Source organism: Phaseolus vulgaris, chromosome 7 (assembly GCF_000499845.2).
Source record: "Phaseolus vulgaris cultivar G19833 chromosome 7, P. vulgaris v2.0, whole genome shotgun sequence".
Classification (NCBI taxonomy): domain Eukaryota; kingdom Viridiplantae; phylum Streptophyta; class Magnoliopsida; order Fabales; family Fabaceae; genus Phaseolus; species Phaseolus vulgaris.
In genome coordinates, this window is record NC_023753.2 from 3,684,872 (window position 1) to 3,709,092 (window position 24,221).

The window sequence follows — 24,221 nt, forward strand, 5'->3', positions numbered from 1 at the left end:
ATGAGTTGGAACTTGGAAGTGTGATTTGTCTTATATGAGTACTACACTTGTTGAATACTGAGTATCTGGTAGATAGTGTTGTGATGCTAACATGAGTTGGAACTTCGAATTTTGATTTTAACTTAGTGACTGTGTGCTAAGTATATTTTTTTCTTTCTTAAGATCAGATGTGGGAAATGAGGTTAGAGATTGAGACTATACCATATGTTGGGGATTGTTGCTATGATGAATCTGTTGGGCTGTGGGTTATGGCTGCAAAATTAAATTTCTTTCCCAATCAGAAAATACTTATGTCGCATGACCATCGAGGAACCAATTTGATTAAACTAGCCAATGGATATTATTTAAGTAAAATACTATATTAAGGTTGCTAGAGCATATTCTATTTTATTCTTGCGGACATGAACCATAAGTTTTTCTCAGCAGAAAGAATATTGAACCTACAGTCTCACTTGCAAATTTGATTCTAAACAAGAGACACTTTGATTTAAAAACCTCCATCATTGAAAGCAAAACTTTATTCCAGACGAAATAAAATGCTCTATAAAAATTTCAGCACGAGACCTCAAAACTTTATCAAATACAGTAAAAAAGGTTTACATGCTTTAACAGATCAAATTCTGCTACTTATAGAGAAGTTACGTTTTGTGTGTTTCCCAATGAAGTGACACAAGGTACTGGGATGAAGGAAAGTTACAGTGAGTAGACAATACTGTATTGAAACTAATTAATGTTCCACACACAACATAAATATCTTCCATAGACACGATGTGTCTACAAGTATAATTGGTTCGTTATTGAGTTCTAAACAAAAATGCAATTGCACGTAAACTAACCGGTTACAATTAGGAGTATTATTATAAATTCGCAATGGCGTTTCTGTAGCATGTGGAGAGACGGTAAAAGATGCTTCCCTTGGGAGGACGAAACTTCATGCTCCTGGGAAGTAATCTTGCCCAGCTAAGTTTAGCTGTATAATATAGCAAAAGGAGGAAACCCAGTATATATATCGTGTGCGATTAGTCACATGATATGTATTGGCATATGATGGAAAGATTGTGGAAATGTCAGAAGTGTGGGATTTGATTAAGGATCACATGATAAGCTCCTTCCATTCCATGTTCTACCCCACTACACAACAAAGATGTGGCAGGAAAAATAATCTTTGCATCAATGTGAAAAGTTAGAATTATTATTAGGGTATAATGTGATTACAATTTACAATTTGAAAATTACAGGAACTGAACTTCAGTGAAACTATGATTGCCAAAAGTGTATCTACGTGAACCTTTGTTGTTTCTGTCCAAGGCAACACTAACTTTCAACTTCACATTCTTTTTTCCCTACATACAGTATAATTTCATGTTAGATATCTATTCTGTCAAGATCTTAATGTGTCATTGATATAATTTATTTTATGGTGGAACTTGCAGTTATGTTGTTGACACAGCTGATTATGACGATTTACCAGCCTCTAGAAATGACCTTCATAACTTGTTGAGCAAACCTTCTTTAAATGGTATTCCCACTCTAATTTTTGATAATAAGATTAACAAACTTGGGGCTTTGTCCAAGCAAGACCTGACAGATCAGATGTAAGTATCTTCTCTAGATGTATTCGATGTTCAGATGATGTAAGTTCAGTATAAGGCTGATTAAGGCAAAAGTTTTCTTAAACATCTCCCAAATGATCAAGTGAAAATTAAATTACAAGTTAAATCACACCATGCAATTGATATAGCAGCACTAGGAATAGATGGAATTCGAAGAACTGCAGAACTTGCAGGAAATCCAAATAAGAAAGAATGGATCCTGAGACTATTATTGAATGAATGAAGATACAAGAGAATTACAAGAATTTCTTGTTTTCCTCTCAATACTGTACTAACCTCCCATATAAAGTTGTGCTATTGCAATGCAAAGCTTCTAACTAACTTCTAATTGAAATGGTTAAGTACAACACGTGTCCCCCCATTGATCATAATACTGTAACAGCAATATAACTGTATCTGCAACTTTATTATCATCTCTTCTTTCACCATCTAAGGATAGCCACGAAGTAATATGTTTTATCTTGTCTGCAACTGATAACGTGGTTCTATAATCTCTTTTAAATGATTTAGCTTTCAGAACGTTTGTACTTTCAATGCTTGTTTCATATGTGCAAGAGGGGACTGGAATCCATCAATGATGGAGACGTTTGTTGCTTTATGATCTCCTGTAAAAACTCCACTAGCATTATTGTTGATTGGCTTGTGAATTCAACATCCCAAATTGATGATCAAGTTTCACCCTATAAATTTATTTGTACATTATATTACAGACAAATATCTGATAGATGTGACTTTTATTGGTGTGATACTAGTTTTCTTTTCCCTTTTCTGTTTAGCTTAAATTAAACCAGAGAACATGTGATTTGATATGAACGTTGTTACAAATTACATCCGAGTGCTGTAAACTATAAGTTAAGACAATTGCTAATGTTGTATATGTAATAGATTTGAATAAAAAATTGTGTTCATACTTTGTTTTCAAGATTGATAATTTTGGGTGCCAGGCATCTAGGACAACAATCCACAACTTTCTTCCCAATTCAGTTAGTAACATAGTTCATTTAACAATACTACTTAAAGATAGCATTGTAATGAACACATTTTTACTTACACTAAGATCATTTAGTCTTAGGTTTCTTGTCCAGTAATTGAGAATAAATACAATGTATCAATTGGAATTTACCCAATTGGGTTTAATTGGACCTTACCTAAGATTATTAATTAAATTCATATTTTTAACCTAGTTGTCCTGTTTGATGATATCTTGAATTGTAGGTTATTGTTTCGAGTTATTTCAATGGTTTTAGAAAGTTAGGATTCTGAGCTTGATAAAAGAATAAAATACTTTGAACACTTGATGTGTGCAGTATACCATCTAGTTGTTCAAGGTCCATGGGCCGCCGACTATAGATTCTTTTGCTATGGACCAACACAAACAAATTTTGTTGTTATGACCTGATTAGTCAAAGTTTAATCTGTTTATTTGAAACAGATTTGGAAACAAAATATTTGAAAGATGAGTGCAAACAAAATCTGAGAAAAAGAATTGGAAACAAATGCATAGAATCTAGAAAATAAGAAACAAAATGTGAGAAAAAGAATTGGAGAATAAAATCTACAAAATCTTAGAAAAACAAGATCTCAAAATAAAAAATAAAAAATAAAAAATTGAAAACAAAATCTGAATCAAAAATATGCAAGGAAAAGAAAACTATAAATGGATACAAGCCATAAGGAGGATGGACATAATCTTACTCTTACACTACAAACTCCACACTAGAAGACTTTCTAACCTAGTTGCACAATTTTCCTTAGTTTTCTATATTTTTTTTGTAATTTTTTTGGTTTTGCTTCCGCAGGGAGGCTAAATCAATTTGGGTTGATTCTCTTGTGATTTCACATTATATTTTGAGATTTTGTGCAATTTAGTCTTGTTCTTCAATTTGTGATAGACTATGCTAGACGGTCTAATCTTTTTGAATTATAATTCTGCTTAGGAATTGTTTTTGACCGCTTGTCAATAATTCAATTTTGCTCTATGATTGGAATTCTTGTTTAGTTTATTTTATTCTAAACAATCTCTTGTTTGCTTAATTCAAAAGGTAAAAGACTAAAATTCTCACACATATATGCTTGGACATGGGTAAGGAACTTAATGAATTGATTGACGCTTGGTTGATTAATTCGCGAATTGATTGATACTTGTTTGGTTAATTGCCTTTTGTTTGAAAATTGGATTAATAATATATATGTCAATTGATGAAGGATTTAATGATGAATAAACTCGAGAATCGATCTGCTTTTCAATTTTCTTTAGTCTAGTCTTTGTAATTTTCTATCTTCAACAGCAAATAACCCCTTTTTAATTAAGGGTTCTTATTAACTCAAACTACCTGCAAATGATTTTTGAACTCTGTTTTACTAAATTTGTAATTGAATTCATTGGGAGACAACTTGGAGTTTTCATGCATAGATGGTATCCAAGACACTGCATTAGACAGTCTACATTCATACTCTTTTTATTTGATTGGAAACAGATCAATTGGTAGTGTCTTATGGCATGACAAGCAATTTATGTGCTTAAATGTGAAGGCTAATGTAGCCAGATAGTTAGGACTGATTCACATCTCCCGTCCTTTTGGTGGAAGAAACAAAACAACAAGTTTTTATCTTTTGGCTGAGAAAACAAAACAAGGTTTTGTGCCTAGTCAATGACAAACACACATGAGAATAATATAAAAACAGATAAATATGAAAAACAAGTGCGGAGAATGAAGTGCATGAATTCTGAAGTTAAAACTTTGTGTCTAACTTTGTATATCTGACGTTTTACCACATGTCATCAGTAAATTGGCAGCATTTTCTTTTTCACCACTAGTTGAAACATTACTTGTAGTTAAAAGTTTGCCAACAATGATAGAGTTGTTCTCTGGCTTATAAAACATTTTATAGAAATGAAGTTTTGCAGTATGTGCATGTTGCATTACAGACTGAACCAAACTGAATGAAGGAACTTCCGAGAATTTGAAAAGCGAGAATCAAATCACTAAACCAAATGTGCACATCGAATGGGAGTGGGCTAAGTCAAATATATGTCTCGTTTTCCGATAAAATTGTCTATGCATTTGTAAAGTTGTCACGTCAAATAAGAATGGAAATAATGGCACTGAATAAGATGGATAAACCTCTCTTTGTATTATGGCATTGAAGGGTTCATACCGTAAAAGAAGAATGTTGCTATTCAGCTATAGCAACTACAAAGACAACAAGGAAGAAGAAAAAAAATGCAACAACTTGATATAAATAGATTGGAGAGGAATTTAATGAAGAAGGAAAATAAGAACTACACAAATAATACAAGCAAGGCAAAGAAAAGCACAAATATAAATAAAAAGGAAGATTCCAAGAAAAATTCAAAAGAAGAATTAGAATAAAAAGTAAAGAACCTCTCAATTTTGTAAAGCTCTTGAATCATAGAATATTCCTTGATTATATATGAATATTCTACAATCCAATAGTCACCAAGAGACACATATGGGACAAAATTCATAAGTATAGAAGTCACATGAAGAGTTTCTAACCAATAAATGTCACCTTAAAAAGTGTAATGATGTTGTAACTACTTCACATGGCTTTTAACCTCTTAATGAGAGCCACCAATGCTTATTGGAAGTGTAATGATGAGTTTTTCCTTAATTTCAAGGAACCACCCATGTGCAAAGATTAATTAGAAGTTAACTAAAGTGTTAGACATAGGATTAGTTGAGTTAACTTTAGCTTAAATAGTCTTATGTTTACATTAGGGTTTCTAATCTTTCTAAACAGTTGTTGGGTGCATTTTCCTCTTCTAAAACCGTGGCATGCTCCTTATAAAAGAGAGCACCTCCTCTTTTAACCTCCTCTTTTAAAGTCATTCTTGAAGATTTCATTAAATTACACTTTGTGAGTCATCTTTGAGAATTCTCAACCTTCTAAGGTTTACATCACAGCCCCTCTCTCTCTCTTCCACTAAGATTCTATATAACTAATTGCTGCATCACAAAATCTCCCATTCGTGAATTGGTCTCCTCACTCGAACATTTTCGACTGCCCACACCCACAAGATCACTTGACATGTGGTCATTCTCCTTAACAGATTTATTCTCAATCATACTCATTTCCTGAATTGCCCCTGTGCTATGTTTTCTTGCGACACATTTCTACAGCCTGATTATAACAAGGTTGCATATAAAAAGATCAGATTTGGTTACCTGGACAGGATTGTATGTGAAAGTATAACTTGTTTTTCTATCAAGATATCAAGAGGAGTTTATTCCTTTACCCCCTCTTTTTATGTTTTAAATTCAATAATCACTTACAGCAAACCATTCTATCACATTTTCAGTGGCAATTGGTTTAAAGACGAGTTTCCCAACAAATGGCAATTGGTTTAAAGATGAGTTTCCAAATCAACAAAGTAAAGGACATTCTGAGAATGAACACGGAGACTCTATGCATCACACCCAAAGCAAGAATCACATCCATATGACAACACCAAATGCCTTAATAAGCAAGTTTTTTCGTTTGCTTATTATATTAAAAACTAATAAATCAATTTGGTGGAATTATTGGTGTATTCTGAAATTAAAACTTTGCTTCAATTTTATATATTTGACTTTTTCTATTTTACCAAACGGCATCACTAAAATTGTAGCATTCTCATATTTTTTTACCTCAAGTTGAAACATTACTTGTACTTCTCATATTTATTAAATAAGATACATGCTAATGCTACATGCGTAGTGGACACAAATAAATAATTGTGCAACTTGTTCACGTACATTATTTTAAGATCAATATTTTTGGGTGCTAGACATCATGGACACGACCACAATTCACAACCTCCTTATTCAATATGAAATAACATAGATGATTTAGCAATATTACTTCATTGTAGAATGTAGAGTTCAAATGATGTACTAGAGACTTAATATCACATACCACAATCTCAGTGTTGTGGCTCAGCTTGCAAACTAGTGTAGATATAAGAAATCAAAGAAACTCTAAGTGCTTCTTGGGAGTCTGTCTTGGTGCTCAATTCTCAAAGACTAATAATATAGGTAGTTGTTTAAGACTAATTCAGTGTTCTTTCGGTGGAAGAAATGCAATTGCTAATTCTTTTGTGGCTGAGAATGTAGTGCATGCCTTTTGTCTAGTGAATGACAAACACACATGAGAATAATACAGGCATAGTTGATTATGAAAAAAAATATAGGGGCATTCTGATTGTTAAGACCGTGATTTGCACATGAAGACAATTCAGGCCAAAGATAAAAAAGGGGGCATTCCGAGAATTGAACTCGGGACCTCTCGCACCCTAAGCGAGAATCATACCACTAGACCAAATGCCCATATTGGGAGAATTAGAGCAAAGTTAAATCTATGTCAGTTTAATTTAGAATTGTATACCATATTTGCTTAGCTGGATATCCAATTGTAAGTCAAGGCAACCTGTTTTTCTAATCAAGGCATCAAAGTGAGTTTACTAATTTACCACTCTAGTTTTATGTAAAAAATTTATCTGTACAGATATCCTGTTTTTGGAGATAATGGTGTTCAATTCAAGGCACTATTTTATGGAGAGCATTAAGTGTGTGAACACCTCTCCTAATTTAGATTCTTTACCTGCTTTTCTTTATAACCGGACCTGTACCATTGTCTCTGGTTATTTTAACTTTCAACTACAACTTACAACAAATTATTGTATTACAGTTTTGGTGGCAAGCAGTTAAAGAATGAGTTGATTCATCCCAACACAATCACATGCAATCTCTGATGCTTTATTATTTAACTAGACAAATTAACAAGTAAAGTTCATCAAGTTCTGGAAGTTGAAAAGAGTATAATTAGAAATCAAACCTGGTGTTTATTGGTTGGTATTTGACTAAAGCAATTACCAAGTTAAGTCAAGCTTGTCAGCTTCCAAATAGTCAAAAAACGAGAAAGGGCATTGGGAGAACGATCTTGGAACCTCTCGCTCCCTAAGCGCAAACCATCTTAGTCAACACTCCTTTCTTACTTTTCACTTTTCTTCTCCTGAACAGGGAGAACCTGACCTAACCTAACCTAATTGCTTTTTCAATAGAATGAGACATAAAAAGTGTGTATAATTGATAATAAATAAATAAATTTGTATAACTTATACTTATAAATGGATTAAAGCATTTTGTGAATTAAAGAATAATACAGACACAGATAAATATGAAAAAAAATAGGGGCATTCCGAGAATCGAACTCGGGACCTCTCGCACCCAAAGCGAGAATCATACCACTAGACCAAATGCCCACTTTGAAGGTAAAGGGCAAAGTTAAATCTATGTCTAGATTTTTGTTAGATTGTCCTCACTTCTCTATTGCACACAAGAATTACTTGTATATGTAGATTTCTAATTCAGAGTTAGTTATCCAGCTGTTATTCTGCTATGACAGATGATGTTAGTTAGTTTAGCCAGTTGAAATTCTGTTATGACAGCTGGAGTTAGTTGGTTTAGCCAGTTGTAATTCTGTTCTGACAGCTGAAGTTAGTTGGTCTAGGTCTAGCTTGTAGCCTAAGCTATTCCTATGAATAACTGAGCTCAATAGCTGTGTAATCAATTCATTTCTACAGTTCAGTAAAATTTCAAATTACTTTTTCTCATTTTCTCTCAATTCTGTTGTCAGTTAAGGTAACTTGTTTTCTTAATCCTGCTATCAGAGTTTTCTTATTTAGACCTCTGATTTTATATTTTAAGACAAACTATGACCTGCAAAATACTATCATATTACGGTTTCATTTGGTAGCTATCATTTGATACTGAAAAACTTCTAGCCAAAATTATTATTGAAGCTGATAGGAAATGGTTCAGAAATGAAAGAAAAACAGAATATCTTTATTGATAGAGTTTAGGTCTACAAAGAATTCCCTGAATATTCAAGGGATCCAGGCCTCTCCCTAGTTCTAATCCTCTTTCACCAAAATGACAAATTCTCAACTCTTCTTATTTATAGGCAACCTGCCTCATTAATTTCTCGTAATTTACTCACCTTAACTAACTAGCTCTCTAATTATTCTACCAATGGAAATAACATTGTTAATTAAGCAATATCTTTACTTCACCGTAGAATATGGAGTTCAAATAGCATATATAGACTTAAGACTACATACAATGGCAAGCGCTATCTTGGTGCTCAGCTGTGAAGGCTAATACAGCCAGGTTGTAAAGTCTGATTCACATCTACTCCAACTCAATGAAAAAAAAAACACAAGATAATAAAGGCCCAAGAAACATGTGGAAATTGGAAACTAGGGGCATTCGGACAGCTGTAAAGGCTAACACAGCCAAATTGTAAAATCTGATTCACATCTACTCCTAGTCAATGAAAAAAAAAAACAGGAATAAAACAGGCCCAACTTAAAATTAGGGGCATTCCGAGAATCGAATGCGGGACCTCTCGCACCCAAAGCGAGAATCATACCACTAGACCAAATGCCCACATTGAATGGTAAGTCAAATTTATTTCTAGTTTTGTTTTAAAATTGTTTATATGTGCCACTTGTCTGCATTTCTATATTAAGATTGCACACAAATGACTTATTTTGCTTACTTAGATAGGCAGTTGTTAGTCAAGGTAACTTTTTTTCTAGTCAAGTTATCAAAGAGAGTGTGGTTATTTAATCCTCTGATTTTATATTTTAAGACCAACTATGATTTGCAACACATTGATATATTACATTTTCAGTGGCTAGCTGTGAACTGGTACTGAAAACTAGCCAAAAGTGTTAATGTATCTTTAAAGAAATGGATAATAAATGAAGAAAACACTTTATTTAGATCGAGTGTATCTCTCTATAAAGGATTCCCTGGATATTTGAGAGATTTGCTCTCCCTAGTCCTAATCCTCTTTCACCAAAATGACTATCTCTGTCAATTCTTATTTATATGCAACCTAGCCTACCTTATTAGTGTCTGGTAATTAACTTTCCTTAACTAACTAACTATTTAATCCACTAATTTGGGGGTTACCCATCGGTTTCACATCATCATCCATCTCAATGCATTCACTAAACAAACTAACAAGTCAAGCTTGTCAACTTCCAGCTTGTCAGTTTTCAAATCATCAAAATATAAGGCACTTGAAGAATGAACTTGTGACCTGAAATTGAAATTGAAAAATCTCTTTTATTTTTAATGTTTTTTCAGAAGTTCAGGGAACTGAAATGCATCAGTGATAGAGAAGCGTGTTACTTCATAATCTCTTGTAAAAACTTCACCAACATTCATAGTTTTTTATTGGCTTATGAGATATTTTATAGGAGAGCTACTAATGCTCATTTTTCTATAACACTCTTTAACACACCCTACTAGTGGTTTTAATTTATTGAAAATTGTAAATTCAGGTGAGACTAAGTGATGGAAGCAACAAAACATTGTTAAATCCAATAAATTTTAGTGTATTCAAAAGAGTCTGTTAGAGAGATTGCTACTGGCATTTCTCAATGATTTAATAGAAAGACAGTTTTGCAATATGTATCTATGCGTGTTGCCTTACATATTATTAAAATCTTAATGAAGTAATTTCTGTTGGTATCACATTAGTTTTTCTTTTCCTTCTTTACATAAAATCAAACAGCATGTGATTGATATGTATGAAGTAGGTTATCACAAATTACATCTAATTCTTGTGCATTATAAAAGAACCTAGCTAAGGCCACATGTGTAAGGAATTTGAATAAATAATCTTGTTCATACATTACACTTTAACATTTTGATAATTATGGGTGTCAAGCGTCATGGACAACAATTAATGCAATATAATGTAGATGCCAGAGTTCAGATGACATACTTAGACCTAAGCACACATGCCACAATCTGTTGTGACTGATGCTAGCAAAATGTTAGGGAGATACAGAAATCAAACAACTTCTAAGTGGCTCATTGCAATTTTTTGAGGTGCTTAACTGTGATGCCCAATGCAGTGCATGTATTCATGCCTTCTCAATGACAAAAACACACATGAGAATAAGACAGGCACAGAAAAATATGAAAAATTAGGGGCATTCCGAGAATCGAACTCGGGACCTCTTGCACCCAAAGCAAGAATCATACCACTAGACCAAATGCCCACATTGAAGGGGAAATGACCAGATTTGCTTACCTGATAGGTGATTGTCAGACAAGATATCAAGGAGCTTACTTATTCACCTCTAGTCTTTTATTTTAGGATAAACTGTGACTTGCAACACATTATTATATTACATTTTAAGGGGCAAGTAGCGATTTGGTACTGGACACCTTCTGGTTAAAACTAATAATGTATGTTATTATTCATTCCAATGCATTCACATGGAGCATCTGATGCTTGTTGTTATTTAACTAAAACGAATTAAAAAGTTAAGAATGTCAGCTTCCATACATAGCTTTGAAGGGCTAATATTCAAAATAACATCTGATGCTTCTTCCTATTTAATAACACCAATTAACAAATTAAGTTAAGCTTGTTAGCATCCCAAACCATTAAAATATAGGACATTCCAAGAATGAACATGTGACCTCTCACACCCTAAGATAATCATAGCAACTAATCAAAAGACCTAGTGTGAAAATCTTTTTGTTTGCTAATTATATTAAAAACTAAAAAATTGGTTTGGTGAAATTATTTTAGGGTGGATTCTGATCTAATAAATTTGCTTCTGACTTTTACCTCATGACATCAGTAAATGGTAGCATTCTATTACAAATTGAAACATTACTTGTACTTTCAAAGTTATTTCACAAGTCCAGGGAGCTGAAATCCATCAATGATAGAGAAGTTTGTTGCTTCATAATTACATGTAAAAACTACATCAACATTCATAGAGTTGTTGATTGGATAATAAAACATTTTATATCAAAGAATTAAAGTCATGCTATTTATATCTATTTGTATGTTGGATTACAGACTAAACCAAGCTGAATGAAGCAACTTCTGGGTGTCATTAGTTTTTCTTTTCCTTTCCTAACTGGCTTACATCGAATCAAAGTATCCAACAGCAAGTGATTTTATCTGTTGGTAATCACACATCATATCTTAGTGTTGTGAACTATAAAATAAGATATTTTCTAATGTTACACATGAAATGGAATTGAATAAATTATTGTATTCAATTACTTTTACGAATTTGATAGTTTTGGGTGAAAGGCATCACGGACAACAATTCACAACCTCCTTCCTTATTCAATTAAAATAACATAGCAATATTAGTTTGTTGTAGAATGTATAAATGGCATGACTTCTGTTCATTTCACTGGAGAAAGGCAACTGCAAGTATTCTATTCTGGCTGAGAATGCAGTGTCTGTCTTTGTGCCTAGTCAGAGATAAAACAACCTTGAGGACAATACTGTCACATAAATACATGAAAACTGAAAAAATAGGGGCATTCCGAGAATTGAACTCGGGACCTCTCGCACCCTAAGCGAGAATCATACCACTAGACCAAATGCCCACCATTGTAAGGGTGAGGACAAAGTTAAATCTATCTCTAGGTTTTGTTAAAATTGTTTATGTATGCCACATCCTCTTCAGTCCTAGTGTAAGATTGCATACAATTGACCAGATTTGCTTACCTGGATAAGCAAAATTAAGTGAAGATAACTTGTTTTTCTAGTCTAGGTATCAAGGGGAGATAACTTACGTAACCCTCTGGTTTTATATTTTAAGACCAACTTTTGACTTGCAACATATTATTTTACAGCTTTTTCAGAGGCAAGTTGTCACTTGGTACTGAAAGACTTATAGCAGAAACTGTTAATCCGATGCATACACATGCAAACTCTGACACTAACTATTATTTAACTATACAGACTAAAAAGACAAGCTTGTCAGCTTCAAAAGACTAAAATTTAGAAATAACATTCAAAGCTTGAGGGAATTTAACTATTCTAATTAACAAGTAAGGATAGTCAGCATCCGAATCATTAAAAAGGCATTATAATCAAATTAACAACTTCAAACCTTTCCCAACCTAAGCAAGAATCAAATTCATATGATTATATCAAATGCATTATTATGCAAAAAAAATTGTTTTCTAATTATATTAAAAATAATCAATTTGGTGAAATTATTTTAAAGGGAGATTGTGAAGTTAAAAGTTTGATTCTTACCTGTACATTTGACTTTGGCCACATTACACCTCTAAAATGTTAGCATTCTCTTTTTCACAACAAGTTGAAATATTACTGGCAATTGTTCCATTTTTATTTATTAAGGGTGCTGAAATCCATCAGTTGTGGATAAGTTTGTTCGTTTCAGGATCTCTAATGAAAACTCCACTGCCATTGTTACAATTGTTGATTGTCTCATAAAACATTTTAAATCAAAGAACTGAAAATTTGCAACTTGTATATGTTTGTATGTTACATTACAGACTGAACACAATTGATTGAAATAATTTATTTTGGTTTCAAACAACCTTTTCATTTCTTTTCTGACCAATTACATAAAATATAAAATCATACAGCATGTGATTTGATATGTATTCTATTACATATCACATCTGAGCATTGTAAATTATGAAGATACTTGTAAATGCTACAAGTGTAAAAGGACACAAATAAATACTTGTGGTTATACATTTTCTTTTGGTAAGATTGATATTTTTGGGTGATAAGCCTCATGAACGATTCACAACCTCCTTTCATATTCAATTAAAAAGTTAATTTAGAAATATTACTCATTGTAGAATGCTGAGTTCAAATGGTGTGTACTTGAGACTTAAGATCACAGAGCACAATGCCAGTGTTGTGAGTGATGATTGCAAACTAGTAGAGAGATACAGATATCAAAGCTACTTCTAAGTGTCTCATGCAAAGCTGTCTTAGTGCTTAATTGTGAAGCCTAATACAGCCAGATGATTGTTAAGACTAATTCACATCTTCTGCTCTTTTGAATAAATGCAACTGCAAGCATTCAGTGTGTGTCTTTGTGCCTAGTCAATGACACACATACACATGTGAATAAATTACGAAAAAGTAGGGGCTGAGAATGCATTGCATAAAAGTGAAAAATCGGGGCATTCCGAGAATCGAACTCGGGACCTCTCGCACCCAAAGCGAGAATCATACCACTAGACCAAATGCCCTCATTGGAAAGGAGAGGGCTGAGTCCAATCTATGTCTAAGGTTCAGTTAAAATTGTTTGTGCATGCCACACTGTCTTCAGTTCTACAGTAAGGTGGTATAAAAAAATGACCAGATTCCTTACCTAGATAGCCAATTTAGTCAAGATAACTTCTTGTTCTAGTCAAGGTATCAAAAAGAGTTTTCTTATAAATATAGATATTTCAAAAGGTTAAAATTTATAAATATCGATGGTAGTTGGTATTTAAGAACAGCAATTAACAAGTCAAGTCAAGATTGTAAGCTTCAAAATCAACAACATATGGGCATTCCAAGAATGAATTTGGGACCTCTCATGCCCTAAGTGAGATCATATGGCAAGGCAAAATCCCTACTATGCCAACTCGTTTGTTTGCAGTTTATTATATTTATATTAAAAACCAATAAATTGGTTTGGTGAAATTATTTAGGGTGGATTCTGATTTCACTTTGCTTCGATCTTGTACATCTGACTTTTACCAAGTCATCAGGAAACTTGTAGCATTCTCCTTTTTATTGCAAGTTGAAGCATTACTGTACTTCTAGTGTTGCATGGGTTTGAAATCCATTAGTGATAAAGAATTTTGTTCTTGCTCCACAATCTCTTTGCAAAATGTCAACTAAAATTGATATTGTTGTTGATTGGCTTATAAAACCTTTTAAATCGGAGAACTAAAGATTTGTATATGCATCAATCTGTATGTTCTATTACTGACTGAAGTAAGCTGACTGAGGTAACCTGTGTTGCTATCCTACTAGTTTTTTTCTTTTCGTTTTATGACTCCTTACATCAAATCAAACATCATGAGATTTGATAATGTAAGTAATCACATATTCCATCCTACTGTAGTAATGTAAATTACAAAATAAGATACTTTCTAATAAGATGTGTTCGTAATTTGTTTTAAGAATTTGATACATTTGAGTGGCAGGCACCAATAACAACAATTACCAACCTCCTTCCTTATTCATATATTCATTCTGAAAAAAAAAAATAGTTCATGAACCAATATTTTTACTTGATTTGATGTTTGCTAAAATGTGGAAAGTTCAAGAAATTAAAGCAACCGCTAACTGCCTTGTGACAAGTTGTCTAGGATCTCAACCTAAGGCTTATACAGCCAGATAGTTAAGATTGTGATTTGCATCTTCTCCTGTTCTTTTGGAAGACAGGAAACTCCAAGTATTCTATCCTGTCTGAGAATGCAGTGCTTCTCTTTGTGCTTACTCAATGACAAAAACACAGGAAGACAATTCAGGCAAAGAAAAATATGTAAATAAAAGGGGGGCATTCCGAAAATTGAACTCGGGCCTCTTGCACCCTAAGCAAGAATCATACCACTACACCAAATGCCCAGATTGGGTGCTTAGGGCAAAGCCAAATCCATGTCAGTTTTATATTAAAATTGTATATGCATGCCACATTCTCTTCAGTTCTATGGTAAGATTCCATACAAATTACCAGATTTGCTTGCCTGGATAGGCCATTGTAAAACATGGTAACCTGTTTTTCTAGTGAAGTTATCAAAGTGAATTTACAATTTATCACTCTGGTTTTGTGTATATACTTTTCTCCCTACAGATATCCTGTTTTTGGAGACAAGACAATGGTGCGGCGTTCAATGCACTGTGGAGGATTAAAGGTTTATGTACCATTATCTCCGGATATATTTTAATCATCAACTTTGACTTACAACACATTATTGTATTAAATTTTCAGAGGCAAGCTGTTACTTGCACATAAAAATTTCAGATAAAACTATCGATCTACAATTTCATTCATTCCAAGGAAATCACATGCAACCTCTGATGTTTATTAATATTTAACTAAAGGAACTAACATGTCAAGTTTGTCAACTTCCGGAACTCGAAAAAACTAAAATTGAAAAATCAAACCTGATGCTTGTTGGCTATAGCGATTATCAGATCAATCTTGTCAGTTCCAAATCGTCAAAAAACAAAAAGGGCATCCAGAGAATGAAGTTGGAACCTATCGCGCCCCACTTTTCACTTTTCTTCTCCTGAAAGAGAAACTGACCTAGAACAGTTAATGAAAGGGATTTTTGAGAAGTTTGTGTAAAAGTTTCGTATATTAAGATTTCACTTAAATATTGTACATCTATATTTGTTTTACTTTAATTTATCAGACTGTAGCATACTCATTTTTTTTATTACTTTTTTTTTAAGTTTTCTTTTTAAGTCTTTATAGAATAGAATATTTTCTTAACAGTTTGAAAATTAATTTTTGTTATTTTACTTAATATTTTATTCTAATAAAATTTTTATTCTTTTATTTCTTTAAAAGATTTATTAGACAAGTATAACGGGTTGTATCAGATTAGGTTTCAGATTATTTTAAGATACTTTCTTATGATAAATTTATATAATTACTTCTTTTTTTCTAACATGAAAGGTCAATAATTAATTTGATTTAATATTTTTCAAAAATTCAATTTTATTCTAAGGTTTTTTAAAAGAAATATGTAATTTGATCTCTTGATTATTATTATGTGCACAGTCTTCACTCTTTAAGCAAGGCTGCTTCTTCCTGCACCTCCATACCTTCTTGTGCCACCCCCATAAATTTTTCTTATTCCAAAAATACCCTTTTTAATATTCCGGATTATATAATCTGGAAGTCATTTTTTAGATTCAAAATTAGCTTCCGGATTATGTAATCCGGAAGTCTTTTGTGATTAGCTTCCGGATTACATAATCCGGAAGTCTTTTCTATACATAAGATTAGCTTCTGGATTATGTAATCCGGAAGTCTTTTTTTTCGATGTGTTATTAGCTTTCGGATTACATAATCCGGAAGTCTTTTCTAAATATGAAATTGACTTCCGAATTATGTAATCCGGAATTTATCCGGATTACATAATCCATAGGCTTATTATTTCAAATCCAAGGGGGTGAAAAAAAAAGGATAAAATGGTATTTTCATATTTAGTATGGGGGTGGCACAAGAAGGTATGGAGGAGGTGTAGGAAGAAAGAGTCTTTAAGCAATTCTTTCCAAACCCTTGAGAGAACACTTTTCTTTTTCTTGGTTGCTAAACTGTACGTTCATCATGTACTTAAAAACTATCTAAATGAAAGATGTGAATATCATGAATTTCTAAATAAACCAATAAACAATATCTTTACCATTAGTTTTACTTTTGTAACAAAATACCATAATTGTAAACATATTATTTAAACCTAAAGGAATGAAAAGATGTTAATACATGAATAGCTAGAATAGAAGGACACAGTTAAAATAAATTACCTATTTGAGGATTTAAAAAATTGTATTGATATATCTTTCCTTCATCCAAACTTTGTCCCTTTTTAATTATTTTTTCATTAACTTTTGTAATTCTAGATGGTTTTAAAAATTTCGTGAAGATCTTTTCAAATCCTTTAAGTCTGTAAAGTTAATTCAGATCTTTCAAAATTTACTATAAAATAAATCCATTAAAAACTTAACTACAAAATCTTAATTGTACTTTTTTAGGAAAGAATATCATTGTATTTCTGCATAAGCTTTTAAAATCCAATGGTCTTCCAAAATGAAAACTCCGGACACCTCTAAGCCTATCAGCTTCAAAGCTCCAAAATGCAAAAAAAAATTAAGTAAACCATATGCTTGTTGGTATTTATAAACACCAATTTGCAAGTCAAGCTTCTGAGCTTCCAAATTATCAAAATGTAAGGCATTCTGAGAATCATGCCATTAGACCAAAACCTTATCATACAAATTTTGTAGTTTGCAAGTGATAATATAAACAACCAAATCGACTTGGCAAAATTATTGAGGGTGGATTCATAAGTTAAAACTTTGCTTCTAACTTGTACATCTGACTTTTACCAGGTGACATCATTAAAAAAAGGAGCACTCTTTTTTTACCACAAGTTGAAACAATACTTGCATTTATAATGTGGTTTCACAAGGGCAGGAAGCTGAAATCCACCAGCAATAGAGAATTTGATGCTTCTTGATCTGTCGTAAAATTTCCACAACTTTGTTACAGTTGTTGATTGGCTTATATACAAAGAACTGGAGTTTTTGCAATATGCTTCAATTTGTATGTTGCATTACAGACTAACCCATAGTAACTATTGTTGGTATCATACTGGTTTTCATTTTCCTTTTCTGACTAGCGTAGATGAAATCAAACAGCATGCGAATCTATATATAGAACATCACATATTTAGTCTGAGTGTTCTAAATTATAAAATTAGATACTTGATAAATCCTAATGGATTTGATTTCTTGAAAAAAACAACTATGACATTTTTTTGTTCAGAATATTATAATTTGGGGAGGAAGGCATCATGGAAACAATTCTCAACCTCCCTCCTTATTCAATTTAAGATAAGGATAGTTGATTTAGCAATATTACTTCATTGTTGAATGCAGGTTCAAATGACATATATAGACACAAGATCACAAACCACATTCTTGGTGTTGGGACTGATGCTTGAAAATTTGTGGGAGAGATGCAGAAACCAAAGCAGCTGCTTGGTGCTTCATGCCAACCTGTCTTGGTCCTCAACTGCAAACACTAATACAACCAGATTGTCAAAACTGTGATTCACATCTCCTGTTCTTTTGGTGGAAGAAGGGACACCAAGTATTCTAATCTGAGTGACAATCCAGTGCTTTTCTTTGTGCCAAGTCAATGAAAAAAACACAAATGAGGACAATAAAAGCACAGAAAAATCTGAAAAAATTGGGGGCATTCCGAGAATCGAACTCGGGACCTCTCGCACCCAAAGCGAGAATCATACCACTAGACCAAATGCCCAAGTTCATAAATATAGGATACCAAATGCACACATTCATAAACATAGGACTAAGTCCAATCTTTCTCTGATATTCCCTTAATATTGTTTTCTAATTCCACATTGTCTGCAGTTCTTTAGTAACATTCCATACAAATGGTAAGAACTGCTTACCTGGCTGGGGAATTCTCAGTTAAGATAACTTCTTTTCCAAGTCAAGGTATCAAAGAGAGTTGCCTACCCCTCTGGTTTTATATTTAAGGACATCCTAAGACTTGCCATATAACTTTATTAAACTTTTAGTGGCAAGTTGTCACTTATTAGAGAAAGGCTTCTGATGTAAATCATCATCTCATTCAGATTCAGCCTCTTATGCATATTGTTTTATAAGTTCACAAACTAACATAACAAGTCTAGCTTGCGAGCTTCCAGGCATTGACTTCCTATAAAATGTTAGCCAACATTGTTACGAAAGTTCATCAACTTATAAAACTTTTGGAACCAAAGAACTGAAGTTTTGCAATATATATCAGTTTCTATGTTGCATTACAGTCTGTACCAAGCTCAATGAAGTAAGTTATGTTGGTGTCATACCATTTTTTTTTCCTTTATCAACTGGCCTAAACCAAATCCAACACCACATGATAGGATATGTAGGTAATGGATTTGAATATTTGTGCCCATACATTTGTTCAAACATTGGGTGCAATGGAAAATATTAAGAAATCAAACCTGAAGCTTGTTGTTGCTAATATACAATAACTAAAAAACAAAAATGGAGAAATTATCTTAAGGTAGATTCTGTTTTTCTATATGTATGTGTTTGTACATTGCATTAGAGACTGAATCATGTAGACAGAAGTTATTTCAGTATCATACTAGTTTTTCTTTTCCTTTGCTGACTGACTTACATAACATCTGCAAACGACATGTGATTTCATGTGTAGGTTATCACATATGACATCTGAGTGTTGAATATTATAAAATAAGATATTAGATAATGCTTCATGTCAAATGGACTAGAATAAACAATTGTGCAACTTGAACTCATTAACTTGGTGAAAATTGGTATATTTGGGTGCAAGGCATCATGGACAAGACAACAACAATTCACAATTTCCTTGCTTACAGATTTTTGAAATAATATAGTTGATTTAGCAATCACGTCATTGTAGAATGCTGAGTTAAAATGTTTTTGAAACAAAATATAAGATTGCATACCACTATATCAGTGTTGTAACTGATGCTTGCAAACCATGGGACAGATAGAAAATTCAAAGTAACTTTTGCATGCCTGTTGGGAATCTTTCTTGGTGCTCAACTGTAAAGGAAAATTCTGCCAGATTCATAAGATTATCTCACATCTTCTCCAGTTCTTGAGGTGGAAGAAACAGAACTGCCAGTACTGCTTCTGGCAAACAGGGCGGAATGTGCCTTGTCAATGTTCAGAACACACTCAGAAAAAGAATGGGAAACACACATGAGAATAATACAGAACATTAAATATGAAAAAATGGGGGCTTAGAGTGCAGTGCACACCATTCCAAGTCCAGGACAAATACAATACCAGAAACGACAAATACAATACCAGACAGGACAAAAAAAGTTAAAAATATTTGGGGCATTCCGAGAATCGAACTCGGGACCTCTCGCACCCAAAGCGAGAATCATACCACTAGACCAAATGCCCATATTGAATGATATGGGGCTAAATCTTTCTTTATTCATGCATTGTCTTCAGTTCTACAGTAAGATTGCATAAAAATTGTAAGATTTGGTTACCTGGATGGGTAATTATCAGTAAAGATAACTTGTTTTCCAAGTTAAGATATGAAAGAGAGTTTGCTTACCCCTCTGATTTTATATATTTAAAGACTTCCCATGAAATTCCGTATAATTTAACTACATTTACAGTGGCAAGTTGTCACTCTTTACTGAAAAACTTCCAGCTAAAACTATTAATCATTCTTCCAATACATTCACATTCAGCCCCTGATGCTTATAAGTATACAAAATAACAAGTCAAGCTTGTCAGCTTCCATACTTCAAAAGCTTAAATTTAAGAAATAATTGCTAGTTGGCATGTAAGTATGAGGATTAATAAACTAGGGTTAGTTGGGAACTCACACCCTAAGTGAGAATCAGATGACTAGAGCAAAGCCTTACAATGCAATATTTTTTGTTTGCTAATCATATCGAAAAGTAATTAATTGATTTGCTAAAAATATTTTAGGGTGTATTATGAAGTTAAAACCTTTGCTTTGTAAATTTGACTTTTAAACATGAAATCAGTAAGTTGGTAGTATTGTCTTTCTTACACAAGTTGAAACATTATTTTTACTTCACAATTCTAATATTGCTTCTAGGTGGAGTGGTCTGAACTTCAACACCGCAAGTTTTGATATGTAGGTTAATCACATATTCCACCTAGTGTTTGTAAAGTATAAAATAAAATACTAGCTAATTACATGGGCAAAGGATATAAAGATATAATTGTGTTGATACATTTGTTGATAAGAATTTGATACTGTTGGGGGTCATGCATCATCAACAAGTCACAACCTCTGATAGCAGGCCCAGGATAGCAAGGTCCATTAAAAACAGAGAAAAACCCATATTAGAGATTTTATCTAGAAGCATATCAGCTGTCACTTTCGGATAGGAAGAATATATTTCTGTTATGTTTTCTGTTACCAGAGTACAGCTGTCCCTTAGAGACTAGCTCGCAAGAACAATATAAGGCCTTTTGTGTAGTAAAGAAGGCAGAGAATAATATTGTAGAAATTTTCTTATCTTGCTTAGTTCTTCTCATAGTTTTATTCCCCTTTACGTTTCTCCTCTTCTTATCCTTTAACATAACAACCTCCTTCGTTATTCTGTTATTCAATTTGAAATAACATAGTTGATTAAGCAATATTTTAATTCCCTGGAGAATATGGAGTTCAAATGGTGCATACTGAGTTAAGATCAGATACCACAATCTAGCGTTAAAACTGATGCTTGCTAACACATGGAGATATAGGTAAATCATAACAATGCTAAGTGTCTTGGAGCTTAAATGTAAAAAGACAGATCAACAGTCAAGCTCAATACAAACAAAACTGATTGTTAAGATTGTGATTTGAATTTTCTCCTATTCTTTAGAAAAAATGCAACTGCAAGTATTCTATCCTGTCTGAGAATGCAGGGTTTTTCTTGTGCCAACTCAATGACAAAAACACATGAAGACAATTCATGCACAGACAAAAAGAGGGGGCATTCCGAGAATTGAACTCGGGACCTCTCGCACCCTAAGCGAGAATCATACCACTAGACCAAATGCCCATATTTGGAGAATAAGGGCAAAGTCAAATCTATGTCAGTCTAATTTAGAATTGTATATGAGACATTCTCTTCAGTTCAACGGTAAGATTGCATACCAGATTTGCTTACCTGGATATGCAATTGTAACTCAAGGCAACCTGTTTTGCTAATCAAGGTATCAAAGTCAGTTTACTAATTTACCACTCAAGTTTTATGTATAAACTTTCTCCGTACAGATATCCTGTTTTGGAGACAATGGTGTTTAATTCAAGGCACTATTTATGGAGCATTAACTGTGTCAGCACCTTTCCTAATTTAGATTCTTTACCTGCTTTTCTTTATAAAGAATCTGTACCATTGTCTGGTTTTATATTTTAATTATCAACTACGACTTAAAACAAATTATTGTATTACATTTTCGGTGGCAAGCAGTTAAAGATCTATTCATCCCAATCCCAACACAATCATGTCAGTTTTATATTCAAATTGTATTGCATGCCACATTCTCTACAGTTCTATGGTAAGATTCCATACAAATTACCAGATTTTCTTACCTGGATAGGCAATTGTAAGTCATGGTAACCTATTTTTCTAGTCAAGTTATCAAAGTGAATTTACAATTTATCACTCTGGTTTTATGTATATACTTTTCTCCCAACAGATATCCTGTTTTTGGAGACAAGACAAAGGTGTGGCGTTCAATGCACTGTGGAGGATTAAAGGTTTAAGTACCATTATCTCCGGATATGTTTTAATCATCAACATTGACTTACAACAACTTTTGTGTTAAATTTTCAGAGGCAAGCTGTTACTTGCACATAAAATTTTCAGATAAAACTGTCGATCTACCAATTCATTCATCCCAAGGCAATCACATGCAACCTCTGATGTTTATTATTATTTAAATAAAGGAACTAACATGTCAAGTTTGTCAACTACCGGAACTCGAAAAAACAAAAATTGAGAATCAAACCTGATGCTTGTTGGCTATAGCGATAACCAGATCAATCTTGTCAGTTCCAAATCGTCAAAAAACAAAAAGGGCATCCAGAGAATGAAGTTGGAACCTCTCGCGCCCCAAGCACGAATCATCTGGATCAAACACTCGTTACTTATTTTCACTTTTCTTCTCCTGAAGGGGAAAACTGACCTAGAAAAGGCAATGAAAGGGATTTTTTAGAAGTTTGTGTGAAGCTTTCGTATGTTAAGATTTCACTTTAAATATATTTATTCACCTTTAAATTATCATATTGTTGCATACTCATATTTTTTCTTTTTTATAATTAACAACTTCAAATTTTTATAACTCTTAATATTATTATTTTAATATTTTTTAATCATTTAATTACAAATTTAATTTTTATTATATATTTATTTTTAATCTTATCATATAAAAAAATTATATACAACTTTAAGAGTTGTAAAATTATTATTTTTTATTACTTTTCTAAGATAGTATCAAAACTAATTTTTGTTATTTTACTAGATTTGTATTCTTTTATTTCTTTAAAAGATTTATTAGACAAGATTTAAACGATGTACTAGATTGGGTTTCAAGATAATTTTAATACTTTCTTATGAAAAAATTCAATATTGAATAAGACTTCAAATTTATATAAACAAGTATTGTGCAATCCATTAACTCTATCAAGATTACTAAAATGTATACAATTTTTAACAAGTTATTTTTTAAAAAAGAACTTGACTTCACTTTTTTTTAGAATGTATAAATACACTCTCTTTAAGCAATTCTTCCAAACCCTTGAGAGAACACTTTTTTTTTTTTTTTTTGTTGTTATACTTTACTTTCATCATATATTATTTTCTCTCTTTACTAAAGGCAATATAAAACTCATGTATAATAATACATAAAAAGTTTATGATTAAACCAATAAACAATATCTTTACCATTAGTTTTACTTTCGTAACAAAAAACCTATAATTGTAAACATATTTTTTAAACCTAAAGGAAGGAAAAGATGTTGTTCCTGCTAGGGAGATGAGACCTAGAGAACTATTGAAGTCTTCTTCTCCTTTTTTCGGTCGGTCAGGTGACTGGGTGGTGAGCTGGGATTCTCCTCGTCCTCCTACTTCTCCTTCGGCACTTGACCTCGGCTGAACACCGGATGGTGGGGGTACCTGCTAAGGCACTCTGACGCTCAAGTCAGTAAAGCGGGTGGTCAGCTCTCAAGTACGTGAACAGTAATAAATGACATACCTTACTCCTTGGAATGCGTGCTATTTATATTATTCTAATGGGCCTACTTTGTTGGGCCCGTTTATCGAGGTGGATACCGCTTAAGGTTGCATTACCTAATTCTTGATGATGGATTAACTTCACTGATCTCGGTTTGAGCGTTAACTGTAGTAGGGGTCGGCCGTCGGCCAAGTTCCCATGGTATGGGTCAGCCATCGGCCAAATCCCAGTGGTCTCGGCCAAGTCTTC

The 24,221-nt window shown here is 32.9% G+C and overlaps 2 long non-coding RNA genes and 8 other non-coding genes across 10 annotated transcripts; all 10 read right to left on the bottom strand.

Moving 5' to 3' along the window:
* Nucleotides 1-696: 696 nt before the first annotated feature.
* On the bottom strand, nucleotides 697-15,768 carry LOC137829545 (uncharacterized). Its single transcript, XR_011084027.1, has 3 exons — nucleotides 15,603-15,768; nucleotides 1,469-1,581; nucleotides 697-1,343 (listed from the first exon to the last, which is right to left on the bottom strand). It is a non-coding gene; the product is annotated as an uncharacterized lncRNA (long non-coding RNA).
* Nucleotides 6,872-6,943, bottom strand: TRNAP-AGG (transfer RNA proline (anticodon AGG)). The gene has a single exon. It is a non-coding gene; the product is annotated as a tRNA-Pro (tRNA).
* Nucleotides 7,807-7,878, bottom strand: TRNAP-UGG (transfer RNA proline (anticodon UGG)). The gene has a single exon. It is a non-coding gene; the product is annotated as a tRNA-Pro (tRNA).
* Nucleotides 10,624-10,695, bottom strand: TRNAP-UGG (transfer RNA proline (anticodon UGG)). Its single transcript has one exon. It is a non-coding gene; the product is annotated as a tRNA-Pro (tRNA).
* Nucleotides 11,984-12,055, bottom strand: TRNAP-AGG (transfer RNA proline (anticodon AGG)). Its single transcript has one exon. It is a non-coding gene; the product is annotated as a tRNA-Pro (tRNA).
* Nucleotides 13,619-13,690, bottom strand: TRNAP-UGG (transfer RNA proline (anticodon UGG)). Its single transcript has one exon. It is a non-coding gene; the product is annotated as a tRNA-Pro (tRNA).
* A 2,301-nt stretch (nucleotides 15,769-18,069) lies between the features above and the next one.
* On the bottom strand, nucleotides 18,070-22,957 carry LOC137829613 (uncharacterized). The gene is made up of 2 exons (XR_011084045.1): nucleotides 22,749-22,957; nucleotides 18,070-21,036 (listed from the first exon to the last, which is right to left on the bottom strand). It is a non-coding gene; the product is annotated as an uncharacterized lncRNA (long non-coding RNA).
* On the bottom strand, nucleotides 18,424-18,495 carry TRNAP-UGG (transfer RNA proline (anticodon UGG)). Its single transcript has one exon. It is a non-coding gene; the product is annotated as a tRNA-Pro (tRNA).
* On the bottom strand, nucleotides 20,091-20,162 carry TRNAP-UGG (transfer RNA proline (anticodon UGG)). The gene has a single exon. It is a non-coding gene; the product is annotated as a tRNA-Pro (tRNA).
* On the bottom strand, nucleotides 21,725-21,796 carry TRNAP-AGG (transfer RNA proline (anticodon AGG)). The gene has a single exon. It is a non-coding gene; the product is annotated as a tRNA-Pro (tRNA).
* Nucleotides 22,958-24,221: the final 1,264 nt, after the last annotated feature.